This window comes from Cucumis melo, chromosome 12 (assembly GCF_025177605.1).
Source record: "Cucumis melo cultivar AY chromosome 12, USDA_Cmelo_AY_1.0, whole genome shotgun sequence".
Classification (NCBI taxonomy): Eukaryota; Viridiplantae; Streptophyta; class Magnoliopsida; order Cucurbitales; family Cucurbitaceae; genus Cucumis; species Cucumis melo.
Genome location: NC_066868.1, coordinates 5,011,857 through 5,027,499, shown reverse-complemented (window position 1 = coordinate 5,027,499; position 15,643 = coordinate 5,011,857). Strand labels below are relative to the sequence as shown.

At 31.4% G+C, this 15,643-nt stretch overlaps 1 long non-coding RNA gene across 1 annotated transcript; it reads left to right on the top strand.

Annotated features, from left to right (window-relative positions):
- Positions 1-11,783: 11,783 nt before the first annotated feature.
- On the top strand, positions 11,784-14,533 carry LOC107991845 (uncharacterized). The gene is made up of 4 exons (XR_007816246.1): positions 11,784-12,160; positions 12,343-12,412; positions 13,485-13,518; positions 14,297-14,533. It is a non-coding gene; the product is annotated as an uncharacterized LOC107991845 (long non-coding RNA).
- The last annotated feature ends 1,110 nt before the right edge of the window (positions 14,534-15,643 follow it).

The window sequence follows — 15,643 nt, the reverse complement described above, 5'->3', positions numbered from 1 at the left end:
AATCAAGTATTCAGAAAGTTGGTATTTAATTATATTGTAATGCATGATCTAACAGTCAACTGCAAAATGAACTGGGGGATCCAATTAATTGGTCAATCAGGGTGCAGGATTTTAATTACATTTGCTAAATCTTCTTTTGAAATTCTATACCTAATGAATCTACCATTACAAGTTATATAAGAAAAGAAATATAGGCATCTGGAAACTCAAAATAAAATAATTTGAGGATGAAGGCTTCTTCATATCCCGTTCTTAATCTAGAGAATCCAGCTTCATGAGAATTGAGGCATGTTTCTATTTAAATGATAAATGTTTGTGCAGAATTAAAATTTTTAATTATACTTTATCCACATTCATCATACTAAATAACTCAACTCTACTCATTTAAGTGATATATAGATAAAGTTCATACGTTTATCAAAAGAAAATTTGTTTACCTCTTTTTTCTTTTATCATTATTAAATAACTTCATTTTTACACTCTCTGCACCCCAAATATAGATTTTTTTTTAATTCTAACTTATTAATTTCACACTTTACAGTTCAACTCAACACCCAAACCAAACTTTTCATTGCATCAACATCACCATTTTATAAAATACGTTGAGAACATAAATACTCACAACAGATGTCGACTGAAAAAACTCCATTCATTAAGGACTCAATGGAGGAGTCTCTCGTCCTTTTTTATTCATTATCAATCGGTTCTCTCATCTTCTAATATAAAATTCATCTAAAGACGAGTCAATGAAAAAGACGTGCTTCACACACATTTTCTTGCCATCTTCATAACTATTACAATATTGTTCCACAACTCGATATCTCCTCCTCTAACGAGGTTTGCTAAGCGAACCTCAATAACCAATGTTAGATGATATAACTGTAACGCCCCAATAGATTGGTTTTTTTCATTTTATCGTCTTAAGAGTAATTATGGAGAAATCGAATTTATTTGAGGAACTTGTTTATTTTGACTGATGATTAATTAAGGTTTAGAGTTAATTATTTTTTATTGGATTTTTTTTTATTTAAAAATAAATTGGTGAAGTTATGTGTTAAGATTAAGGTTGGTTGGTTAAGGAAGAGTTGTGAGGATTTAATTAAGGAAAAGAAAGAAAGAATTATTATTTTTAAAAGGAGAGAAAAAGGGGGGATTTGGTGAGATTTGAAGGAGGAGAGAGAAGGTGGAGTTATTGGTGTTTAAATGAACCTTGGGACCCGCGCACCAAAAGTAAAAAACCTTTTTGAGAAAAAAAAAAGGAAAAGAGAAAGAAAGCAACCTAAAGAAATTGTTTGGAAACCCTAGCAAGTGCCGCCGCCGCCTTCCGCCAGACGCCGAGCGTCGAGTTCCGCCAGAAACCACCGTCAGGCATCACAGTCGATTAGCCGAGCAATTCAGCCAAGCCGCGCTACCATCCGCCCTATTCAACTCGCGTCGCTCCGCCTCGATCAACCTGCGCCGCCCTCGCCGCCGAATTTCAGCCAATTCGTATGAGAGCCTAGTCACAATCCCAAGATGGTTCCTCGTTTGTCGGTACGCCGTCACATCTCCGCCCCGTCGCTCGACCCGAATCACCCCTTCGCGACTCGAGCCACGCCGTCTACTGCAGTCGATCCACGTTTCGATCTGAACAAGAGACGCACGCCTTCGACCCGGAACCCGACCCGCGCAGCCGCTCTGTGCCGTCGAGCCACACTGCGTGCACCAGCAAGTCGAGTCACGTCTCCCTTCTGCCGCAAGCCGAGCCGCACGCGCGCAGCACCTGCACCGAGCCGAGCCGCGTCTGCGTCCAAACCGAGTCGATCCCTATTTTCCCAGTCGAGCCGCCAAGCCTTTTGAGCCACCTAATTTTTTGTCCTTTCCCCAAGTGTCAGTGGTAAGTTTTTGGTAAGTCAAATGGGTTTCTTTGCATACCCAGCCGAGACTTGAACTTCAACCTAATAATTTAATTTGGACTAAATTAAATTATTTCTTTTAAGGAACACCTTGGACCAATTGACTTGGAGCGTTGGATTTCTTTAGCAAGGGCAAACGTTGCAACCTCGACCTAAGGTAAGTTGTCTCAACTATATTTTTGGGTCTTGGGTCATTTGGCGAGTTAATCATGAAAGTTGGCGTATTGAACATCTAGGACCTCGCTGCTTGGAAAGCACATTTTCTGGCTGTTAGGACTTGTCGAGCAAATCTCCAGGTAAGAGATTTCTACTACTAGCTCTATGATTAGAACCATGAGACCGCATACACTTCCAGTTATGCATGTTAAGGACTAGACTGTATAACACATGTAAATTGGTGAGAGCATGATGTGATTGATGATGTGGTTATATGATGGCATGATATTGTGATGACGTGATTTGTTATGACTGTATGTTGGATATTGAGGTGAGATGTGAGATGATGAATAGACTAATATGATTATATGACGATGTTATGTTTATGTATACTATGGTTAGGGTACCTGTTAGCTTAGCCTATTAGAGTCGTACCTGCATGGGTGTCCTTCGGGATCACCACCTATTTAGGACTGCGTGGTCCGACAGGACGCCAGTCTAGCATGGATATAGATATGACTCGAGTGATTCGACGGGATCCTCGCAGCCCGATTGTCTTAGTGCTTCCCCTGGGTTCACTACAGACCAGTATGTCTTAAATGCTCCCTCGGGACACCGAAGACCAGATTTTCATTTCTACGGGAGCGCATGTTGCACGTGTTCGGGAACGTGCCAGAGATTGGGTACCATTTTCAGGACTCTAATAGGAAGCTAACAGGCACCTAGTGGGTCCCTTACTGAGTATTTTATACTCACTCTCTCCATGTCATGTTTTTCAGGTAGAGGCCGAGGTAGGGGCAAGGGCAAGCTGGCGAGCGACCAGAAGTGACTGTGGCAAGCCATAGGGATTTTTGCTTCCGCTTACACCTCATTTTAGACATTTAGCACCTGAGTTTTTTTTTCTTCCTTACTTACTATTTCATTTATTTAAAAGTAGATAGGGCCCGAGTAGGATTTTAATATTTATTTATGTTTTGCACATTACCCTGATTTGATTTTATAAATAAAATTCTGAAGTTTTATTCGTTTTAACTAAACTTTATGATTTAAATCATGTGATTTACATTTAATAATGACTTCGGCTCAGTATAAGGAGTTGGGTCGTTACAATAACATTAAATTTGTCTTTCACCCATCAACTTAAGCTTTTGGATGAATCATATATTAATTAAGATACTGTATATCGTAGCCAATAATCTAGACGGTTATGTGTTAAAATTTCTTCACTACAAGAAATATGAGTTTCTATAACAGTTGGGTATATCCTAATTGAGGTTGGATGATGAAAAAACTGTCATAAATGCAAAAAAAAAAAAACCCATTTTTTGGAAAAAGATGAAAATTTTCAAATAGAATTTATGACAGTTTTGACGTGGCATAAATCTATGAAAACTTTAAAATGTCATTGAATATAAATAATAAAGTTATAAGCATTTATTTACTTTCTTCACTCATACAATTTCCCCAAATTTTTTCTTTTTTTCCAAATACCCACAAAAATCATAATCTTCTTTTTCCCATTCTCTCTAAAAATATTTCCCTTTTCTTTCCTAAATTTTCTTTCATTTTCCTTTCATTCCCTAGATTTTTTCCATTTCCTCTTCCCTTTCCCACAAAATTTCCAAATACGATTCTTAACTACACACCCAAGCTCCCACCACTTCACGCTTGAGGCAAAACCAAGTATTAGAGTAGAGAGAATGGAAGATGAGATTGCAACGGTTGGTGGATTGACTAAGAGATAGCTTCTGTAGGCAACATGCCCTAGAACTGATATTCACGAAAGAAGAAGATACACGGCTTACAATGTGTTTGATTCTTTAAAGGTATCGTAACTCAAAAAGGCATTTTTACTATTTTGTGATTCTTTAAAGGTATATTGATGGTTTTGTGAAATATATTGTTCGCTATGTGATGAAGCATTTTTGTAGCTTATAATGTGTTTGATGAAATGTCTCAATGAAGCATTTGGTTGATTTTTAATTGATTTTTGTTTATTTGAATTAAGAAATCAAGGCCAAGGAAGATTTCATGGCTATGGGAGGAAGCCTTGAGAAAAAGAGAATGAAAAATTAACAGTAAGATTTTAAACTTTGATAATGTGTAGGGCCTTTAAGAATTTTCTAGAGTTTAATTGTTAGATTTTAAACAAACACTTTTAAAAATTGTTGCGGAGATTCTCAAGTGGAGAATGAAAGGATAGCAAGGTCTTGTCGTGGTATATGGCTCTCTGCATGCTCTCTCAATGGTGTTATCTTCTCTTCATTTTTGAAATCTTTATTTATGAAAGCACTTCTTTCGTATGTACTTTGAGCATAGTTCTTGAATATTGTAGATTGTTTTCTTAGCACCTCTTTATTTTGTGTTGAATTTTTTTTTTTTTTTTTTTTTGTCTTAAATGGGCTTGTAATGCTTTAAGCTTGACATGCTTAGTAGTCTCTTTTCAGTATTGGGTGTACATTTAATTTCTTTATCTTGTATTTATTTTTTTATTTTTTGTTTAGTTTAACTTATTTAATATCTTTTAATAAGACTTAGGATGAGAGAATATTAAAAGATACAGTACGATTTCTGTTATTTTGTTTAATTTGGGTTTCTATGATTATGTTTGTTTTGTGTCTTTTCTTTTATGCATCAGTCCCAAAAAGTCTCTGGTTCAATCTTTCTTGTTCTCTTTTGTACTTCGATTGTGCAAGACAACTCAAGAAGATACCTCTAACATAGAAAGAAGTTCAGAACAATCTAACAATAGTTAGCAGGTAATATTTATGCCCCCCTCTTCGTTGTTTGCGTTTTCAATTTAGACATCCCCCCTCCCCCTTCATTTTTTCCACTTAAAGACATGGTCTAAGTTTTGTTTTTTGGTTACGTGTTTTACTTTAGTTTTGTTGTGATGACTTTGAGTATGAGTTTACTAGTTTTGCTGGTACATTTGATTATTCAACCTTCAAATTTTATGAGTTTACTTTGACTATGTTCCTTTAGTATAACTAATGAAGATTTTATTTGTGCAACGTTTCGCCTTTCAACATTCTATGAATTATTTGTGCAGGGTTTCATCTTCATTTACTAGATGTATTATTTACTTGGAAGCTTCATTCAAGCCAAGCCAAGATGGGAAAATATATATTAATCAACTTCAGTACTACTTCATTACATGACGTGGATGATGGATATCAAAATTTTCAATTCATCTTGCTTAGTGCACAGCATGAAGCAAGAAAAAAAAAGTTATACTATGTAGCTTTCACAATTTTTTTCCTATGTTCTGACTGATGAAAAAACGAAAGCGAGACTCAGCGGACGATCGAGTGTGAGACAAAGAAGAAACGGAAAAAGAAAGATCAAGAACTCACCGGCAACAATCCTTCGAACGGCGCGTGGGGGACTTGACGGACATCAAAGACGACGGCAATGGGTTACGACGATCCTTCGAACGGCGCGACGAATACTCAGCGAATGTGGTTTGGAGAGATTGAGACTTTGAGAAATTAGGGTGTGAGGTTTAGAAATTAGAGCATGAGATTTTCTTGGGAATTTTTGGGAATTTTTATTTTAATAAATTATTTGATATCCCTAAACCCTTTTATGACACAAATAACTGTCACGAAAAAATAAATTCTGAAAACAACGTTTTCTCCTGCCAAAAAAACACATTTTGACCTTATATGACAATTATTTCTTCTCTCCTCTCAATTTGGGTTGTAATGAAGTGTCATAGTAGGTTGTTTTTCTTGTAGTGAACTAATTAGATAAATTTTAAATTAAATAAAAAGATTGGGTAAATTATGTTAAATAACAAGATTGGTAAAAAGTATGGAATAGACTATGCAATCAAACTCAACCAACGAGAATATGTAACTAAAATTAAATGCAAAAATAATTAGAAATGAGTTAGAGAAGAAGACACCATAATTTTATAATAGTTCACTTTCCCAAGCACCTCTTGATTTTTGATTGAAAATCTTCTTTTGGCTCTTTCCACGAATTAGAGTTGAAGCCCTACTTGCTCCTTTTTTGGGTTTAAGAGTAAACCTAATCTTTTTTACGGGTTAGAATCGAACCGTCACAAAATGTTGAAATTTTAAATTACACAAAAGAAAAGCTCTCTAAAAGAGTAACTATACAATTTTAAGCTCACAATACAATAAGAATTCTCTAAAAAACAAGGTGAAAAGAATGAAAATTGAAAGCTTTAGAGAGAATAACAATAGTGGCTTTCGCAATTTTTGAAAAACAAAGTTCTTCAACAAAATTTGGGTAAAAATGAAGTATTTAAAAAAAAAGGAAATATATTGAAATCTAAATTCATTTTGAGATATAAATTTATTTAGCCGTTAGACAAAACACAAATAATAATATAATAATATGTCTTTTCAAATTAATTTGTTTAAAGCCCAATAAAAGAAGTTCACAATATTTTTTAAAAAAACCTAGAGGTAGATACAAAAATTAATAATAATATAATAATATATCCTTATTAAGATAATTTATTTAAAGCTCAATAAAACAACTTCACGATCTTTTTAAAAAAAACTAATCGTTAGACACAGAGATAAATAATAATATTAAATTTATTTTCTTTTTAAAAGTCAATAAAAGAAACAAAAACAAAAGTCACGTGTGTTACTCCTCTATTGGTTCAAGTGCCTTTCTCTAATTGGTTTAAATGGATTATTTGGCCACCACGTCACTATCTCAGGTATTTTTCCATTTAAGTTTATTTCAGCAATATTTTCTTCGTTTGAAATCCAATTTGGGTAATTCAAGAGGCGTCAGAATCATTGTTTTGAGCTCTATGTTATGGATTATTCAAAATAATAAAATTGTCAATAAAAAGATTCAGATTTGTCATCAAAACATTAATTAATTAATTTAAATTAGTTAATTTGAGATTAAGGGCCAAAAAACCAACAAGGATGGGAGGAATATCATTTTTTACTCTTCAAATTTGGAGGTTGTATCAATTAAAATTATCAACCACCAAAGTTTAGAGATATATATTAGGTATCGTTTTAAAATCAATTTCAAACTTTAATGATCAAATAGAAATGAATAAAATTGAAACCTCCAGATCAAATATGTATACTTTGAAACCTCAATAGCCAAAACAAATTACTAAGGTCACGTTTATCCCACCAAAAACGTAATATGAAAAGTGGATATGGAGCCACTTACATACTAGTACTATTCAATTGCGGTTCAAAATTACATGAAATTTTTGTTACCATTATCGATATTGTTGTAAATTGAAATGTTCCATTATCATTTGACTATAACAGATAATGGTAAATATAAGAAAAAAATTAAGTTTGCAAAAAATATTTAAATTTTCATCTCTAAAATGGAATGCCATATCAATTCCAATAATATATCATACCTAATTATTTGACTTACAATGTCATTTTTCATTATTATTATTATTTAGTTAGTCTTTTAGCATGCAGAGAATCTTTTAGAAAGAGAAGTGCAAAATAATTCATTGACCAACTATAGAAATGAAAATGTTGTTAGTTTGCACTCTCAAATTTGATCTAGCAACTAGACACTTTACAAATTGGTCCTCAAAGAGAAAAAAAATTGCACTAATTATTCAACGAGAAAATTTTGCAACTTTATAAAAAAAATTAATTTGCAGTATTACTATATTTAAAAACATACTCTCACCTGGCAAGTCTTTTTTTAAAAAAAAACTATATGATTAATCGAGTTTTTTTTAAAAAAATTATGTGATCTGTCAAGCTAAGGGTTAGAATTAAACGTTAGAGATAGATTGACCAAGTTGATGGTTGGAGTTCGTTGTCAAAGATCATTTGAGTTGGTAGTCAAAGGTGACCATCCAGACATGTTTACGAAGTTGGGGCCATCGGTAGAGGTGCTCTTCGTCAAAGGTTGTAGTCAAAGTTGATTGTCAAAGGTGGGTACGTATTTGTTGGAGTTGGTTGCCGAAGTCGATCTCAGGACGTGTTGTTAGAGTGAGACAATGATTGTTTTCTCGAAGTGGATCTTAACACTAATATAAGATTGTGTGTATTTGAAAATACTAGAGGAAGGGAGAATTGTCAACCGATTCATCAACTCAAGTTGGTAGGTCAAAGTTTGAGTCGATAAAATTTATCAATTAACTCAAACTTAACATCGGTGAAAGTGTTTGATCCTAAAAATTGATATTAAGGGATTGTTAGCTTAACTATTTGTTTGGTATAAAAAATTTGTAGGCCGCACGACTAAAAAATTATTAATTTCATAATTCATTAAATAAGTAGATTCCACTAGTCAACCCTTTGTTCATAGTCGACTAATGAAATCTAAGTAATAGCAAACACATTTTTTATGTCCAACCTTTATAGTTCAACTAATTTGAGTACTCTTTCTTAAAGAAGAAGTATTGAGAAGTTCAATTAATTTAATACGTAATTATGTATCAATTTACGATTTTAATAAGTTGACTTGTTAGTTATTTATATTATATTCATCTAAAAGCTATTTGGAAATATATTTTTTACGTTTCTTATAGTTTTTATGATAAATTAACGTACTGATTTATCTTTAAAGGCAAAACATGGTGAAAATTTAATATCATGGTCGAAAAGATGTTTTTACCTTTTACTTTCGACCTTGCCGACAAGCCTTCTTTTGGTTTAACTTTTTATTGAGTAATTTCGTAATACGAAAGTAATGTGAAATTGTGAAGAAAGCTTTGTCTAAATATAATGGAGCCGTAATAAAAGAATCAACATATGATGGAGTTAATTCTCTGTCATAGCCTTCCAGTGAAAAATAAGCCAATTGTACGGCTGAGACAATCCCATGTGGAAGGGTAATTTGGGAATTTCATAGGCCAGCTTTACCAATCCAAATTTCCTTTTTCTTTTCCGAAAAAGGAAAAAGGATTCCCGGAATCAGATATTGATTAAACGCGTATTTAAATGGTGGGGTATTTCCGTACTTTTCTCTTTATTAATATTTTCATTTTCATTTTCATTTTTTATAATTTTCCGATTTTTTAAACCATTTTTCATTTTGTAATAAGGAAACACTTTAATTTAAGTTTTTTTTTTCCAAAAATAATAGCACTGCGGCTAATTTGGTAATTGTCTTTTGTTTCTATAAATTAGGTACAATTAACTAGGAGTGTAAGAATAAACCGAGCAACCCGACTACTCGAACTATCCAACTTATATTATATGGGTTAATTTAGAATATGGGTTGGGTTGGATTGGATTGTGCAGGTTAGAGGGTTGAAAATTTTGGGTCAACCCAAAATAATCCGAATTAATATAATAAATATAAATATTAATAAATAGATATATATCATATCTCATTATTATTTATTTATTTAATAAAAGTTAAACAATCTTGAAGTTTGAAAGTTTTTTTTGCTTAACTTGATGTAAAACATATTCGATTTACGGTTGATGATTTCTATTTACAGACATTAAAATTTAAAAATGAAAAAAAATAAAAATAATAACCCGACAACCCAACACAACCCATATTTTACTGTTTTGGTTAGGTTGGGTTGGAAACTTAATTCGTGTTGGCAACCCAACCAACCTGAGTTGAGTTGAGAATGTCTCCCAACCTAACCCAACTCGTTTACTCCCCTACAATCAATGGTTCTGCCTCTAAATTTTTTTATTTATCATGCAATTTCTGTCGAGGTTTTAAAAACCCAAGCAAAACGTTGAAAACTAACATCATGTTCGGTTATGATTTTGTTTTTAAATTTTTTTCTTAATTAAATATATAGACGCTACTTCCACTTCCAAAATTTTATCATCTACTTTTAACTCATGATTTTAAAAAGCCAAATTAAAATTGGAAAAGCAAAAAAAACAGCTTTCAATAATTTGTCTTTTGTACTTTGAAAGGTTAATTATTCAACCAACGTTCTTCAGAAATATGCAAAAAGAGGGAGAAAACAGACTTAATTTCAAAAGACTAAAAAAAGAATGAAAGAATTGTTTGGAGCAAGAACTATCTAAGATTATAATAATTACCTCTTTTCTATAGGAAATATTTTTTGCAATAATCCTCAATTAACTACCATCAAAGACTACTTCAAAACCCCAATTTGTTAAAATATTTACCATGTGCAACAGTTTTTACTATTTTACATTCATTATTTTTTTATTATTTGCTATCGTGTTTAATATTTTATTCTCAAATTAAAAAATAGTTTACCCTTCAAACACATATTATTATAACCAAAACTAAAATAATCGACACCTCAAACACAAACTATGTAACTCAACTATAAATAACAAAAATTATAATAACCAATTTTTTATCCCAAACACTCTTTAAATGGTTACCAAACTGTGTCTAAATAACAAATTTTAACATTTTGCTTTTTTATTTTAAATTTTGACAAAAAATTCTGCTAGAAAGATGCAAATCATTCTTATAAATCAAGAGAAAACAGACTTAATTTTGAAAAAAAAAAAATAGTTTTCAAAACTCGCTAATTAGAAAATAAATTAAAATGTGGATTACAAAACAAAAAATTCAGAGATGAAGTGATTTTTATAAACTTAAATTTAAAAATATATATATCAAATAGTTATAAAACGATGGCTAAAAGTTTGTTTTTGTCATCGTAATTTGGTTAAAAATTCAAATGTCCAGAAAAAACAAACAAAACACAAATAACTATGGATTGGCATTTTTAATTGGAGCAACTACCCCATACTCATAAATCCTACCATTTAAATCAATTATACTTAACTATTCGTGAATTATAAAAATTGTAATTCTAACATGAAGAATGGTTAAATTCAAATGATGAACAATTAAAATCAATACACCCGAGATCAATTCGGAAGATGGTAGAAAATTTTTAATTATACTTTATCTACGTTCATCATAGTAAATAACTCAACTCTACTCATTTAAGTGATATACGGTTAAAGTTCATACGTTTATCAAAAGAAAATTTGTTTATCTCTTTTTTCTTTTATCATTATCAAATAACTTCATTTTTACACTCTCTGCATCCTAAATATAGATTTTTTTTTTTAATTCTAACTTATTAATTTCACACTTTACGATTCAACTCAACACCCAAACCAAACTTGTCATTGCATCAACATCACCATTTTATGAAATATGTTGAGAACATAAATACTCACAACAGATGTCGATTGAAAAGCTCCATTCATTAAGGACTCAATGGAGGAGTCTCTCGTCCTTTTTATTCATCTATCAATCGGTTCCCTCATCTTCTAATTTAAAAGTCATCTAAAGACGAGTCAATGAAAAAGACGTGCTTCACACACATTTTCTTGCCATCTTCATAACTATTACAATATTATTCCACAACTTGATATCTCCTCCTCTAACGAGGTTTGCTAAGCGAACCTCAATAACCAATGCTAGATGATATAAGATTAAATTTGTCTTCACCTATCAACTTAAGCTTTTGGATCAATCAGATATTAATTAAGATGTTGTATATCTTAGCCAATAATCTAGAAGGTTATGTGTTCAAATTTCTTCACTACAAGAAATATGAGTTTCTATGACAGTTGGGTATATCCTAATTGAGGTTGGATGATGAAAAAATTGTCATAAATGCAAAAAAAAAAAAAAAAAAAACCCCGTTTTTTGGAAAAGGTGAAATTTTTCAAATAGATTTTATGACAGTTTTGACGTGGCATAAATCCATGACAACTTTTAAATGTCATTGAATATAAATAATAAAGTTATAAGCATTTATTTACTTTCTTCACTCATACAATTTCCCCAAAATTTCTCTTTTTTTCCAAATACGCACAAAAATCCTAATCTTCTTTTTCCCATTCTCTCTAAAAATATTTCCCTTTTCTTTCCTAAATTTTCTTTCATTTCCCTTTCATTCCCAATATTTTTTCCATTTCCTCTTCCCTTTCCCACAAAATTTCCAAATACGATTCTCAACTGCATACCCAAGCTCTCACCACTTCACTATCGAGGCAAAATCAAGTATTAGAGTAGAGAGAATGGAAGATGAGATTGCAACGGTCGGTGGATTGACTAAGGGATAGCTTCTGTTGGCAGCATGTCCTAGAACTGATATTCACGGAAGAAGAAGATACGCGGTTTACAATGTGCTTGATTCTTTAAAGGTACCGTAACTCAAAAAGGCGTTTTAACTATTTTGTGATTCTTTAAAGGTATATTGATGGTTTTGTGAAATATATTGTTCGCTATGTGATGAAGCATTTTTGTAGCTTACAATATGTTTGATGAAATGTCTCAATGAAGCATTTGGTTGATTTTTAATTGATTTTCGTTTATTTGAATTAAGAAATCAAGGCCAAGGGAGATTTCATGGCTATGGGAGGAAGCTTTGAGAAAACGAGAATGAAAAATTAACAGTAAGATTTTAAACTTTGATAATGTGTAGGGCCTTTAAGCATTTTCTAGAGTTTAGTTGTTAGATTTTAAACAAACACTTTTAAAAATTGCTGCGGAGATTCTCAAGTAGAGAATGAAAGGACAGCAAGGTCTTGTCGTGGTATATGGCTCTCTGCATGCTCTCTCAATGGTGTTACCTTCTCTTCATTTTTGAAGTCTTTATTTATGAAAGCACTTCTTTCGTATGTACTTTGAGCATAGTTCTTGAATATTGCATATTGTTTTCTTAGCACCTCTTTATTTTGTGTTGGATTTTTTTTTTTTTTGTCTTAAATGGGCTTGTAATGCTTTAAGCTTGACATGCTTAGTAGTCTCTTTTCAGTATTGAGTGTACATTTAATTTCTTTATCTTGTATTTATTTTTTGTTTAGTTTAACTTATTTAATATCTTTTAATAAGACTTAGGATGAGAGAATATTAAAAGATGCAGTACCACTTCTGTTATTTTGTTTAATTTGGGTTTCTATTATTATGTTTGATTTGTGTCTTTTCTTTTATGCACCAGTCCCAAAAAGTCTCTGATTCAATCTTTCTTGTTCTCTTTTGTACTTCGATTGTGCAAGATAACTCAAGAAGATACCTCTAACATAGAAAGAAGTTCAAAACAATCTAACGATAGTTAACAAGTAATATTTATGCTCCCCTCTTCGTTGGTTGAGTTTTCAATTTAGACATGCTCCCTCCCCCCCTCATTTTTTCAACTTAAAGACATGGCCTAAGCTTTGTTTTTTGGTTACATGTTTTGCTTTAGTTTTGTTGTGATGACTTTGAGTATGAGTTTACTAGTTTTTCTTGTACATTTGATTATTCAACCTTTAAATTTTATGAGTTTACTTTGAATATGTTCCTTTAGTATAACTAATGAAGATTTTATTTGTGCAACATTTCGCCTTTCAACATTCTATGAATTATTTGTGCAGCGTTTCATCTTCATTTACTAAATGTATTGTTTTCTAGAATAATTATGTTATTAACAAGATAATGAATCAATGCATGGTTTTTTAACGTATGGATCATTTTTTTGATGTGCAGGAGATTCACATTGGTTGCTCAAGAGACGTATTAGGTAACTTATGGAGCTATTACCATATTTTGTTTCTAATGCCATATTCTATAATTTTTTGTCTCATTGTTCATATTTTTTCTTTCTTCAGATGCATGTACTTTGTTTTGCTTCTATTTACCCCGATCTATGCACATTGAGAAAGTGAATTGCATTAATGTCTTAGCTATTGTAGGTTGGTTTGAGGGTTTGTATTACAATTGAAGTGCTTTGATTATATATGATGGTTTTTTTTTCTGTTGACTTTTTTTTTTGTTTTATCTATTCATGGAGTCTTATAGTTGGCAGTTTGCAACAAATTTTTCATAAGGAGGGTCTATGTGGAATGTATAGAGGTCTTACATCTACAGTGCTTGCATTACTGCCTAACTGGGTTGTAAGTCCCTTGTGATGTTTTTAAACAAGAATATTTTTTTAGTTCCTATTCTAGTTTGTCTTTGTGTACTTGAATCTCATAAGTTTGGATGTGAAGTAATATTAGCTACCTCAATGTTATTTATTGGGCTTGTGTAACTTTCTTACGATGTTGTAAACCTTGAAACAAGCTTTACCTTAGTGTTTGGTTTGTGTATAATTTGGTTTGTTTTCACTTGTTAGGGGATGATATATTGAGATATATTATGAACTAATAATTGGGTGAAGTAGATTCGATTTATCTCTCTTTTATCTAGGGCTGAAATTGGTACCTTGTGTTGGCATTACAAATGGGTAAAACCTTTTTTATATTCTTATATTGATGTGTAGAGTCATACTCTAAAATTTCATTTTGTTTTCTTACTAGGTTTTGCAAGAATCCATTGGAGCAATGAAGCCATATTAGAGCAATTGATTGATTTATAGGTCTTTTTGTCGGTTTAGTAAAAAAAATTTGGTTGAAATGTACTTATTTAAATAGATTGTTGGTACCAAAACATGTATGTTCAGTCTATCATTATACAAACCCTTTACCAACAATTATACAAATATGAAAAAGTGTATGTTAATGTATATATATTAAAGCATTGACGGTTTGTTTCCATATGGGTGTGTTGTATAGTACTTTATGCTTGAATTGATTTGTGTAATGGCAGGGCAACAAGAAAAGTAGGGATTGAAAAAAAAAGGGCAAGAAAAAAAATGTAATAATGGAGGAGTATATGACATTTAAATTAAAAAGAAAATTTGTCATGGAAAAGATTTTCTTGACAGCCAATTAAAGTCATGCTAGGTGAAATGATGACAGTTAGTCATTGTCATAAAATATAAATAATTACATTTATTATTTGTCAATAATATTAGATATGTTACATTTATTTTCTATCATAAAATATAAATAATGACAGTTATTATCTCTCATCTATAAAATATACGTGACATTTATTTTTTGTCATGAAAAACACCTATTGTGACAGTTTTTTCAAACTGTTGTAATAAACTTTTCATGATTGTTGGAACAATGACTGAAAATAATTATTATGAATTTTAAATATAACAGTATTTAACTATCATCGTTGGCAATTTTTCAAACTATCATAATAAGCTAGCTTTCTCCCCGAAAAGAATGTCATTGTCGAGTTCTCTTGGAAAAGCTAAGCCTATTATATTCTTTTCCACCAAAATAAAATAATATTTTTTCAAAGGGTCAATGTAAGACTATTGAAGTATACGTTAAGAGAAGTCGTACATGAATATTCTAAGTTATATAATAGTCAAAGAAATATAGTGTTTTTCCTAAAAAAAAATAAAAATAAAGATAAAGATATTAACATGTAAAACCAAGGTGAAGTTGGATTTTATTGTTTAAACTAAAAGCAATTGGATGTACTGCCATGCTTCGGCATATGTAAATAAACAATAAACCTAAATAGTTTGTTTCTTTTATAAATATATTCATGTAAAATTACAAGTTACCATTCTTTCTATAGATTCTTGTGTTCAAGAACAAGTACTTTAAAATAAAAGTCGTCAACTATCTATTTTACTTTGGTTGTAATCTAGATTTTTATTGAAATTTTTTTATAAATATAACAAACTACTAAAATATTTACGTTACGTAAATACGACAAGATTAGCCATTTTTTAAATATTACATGTTTGCTCTTCCATCTTTCTTTCTTTGGCTGCGATTTATTTATGTGGTCATTCTTCT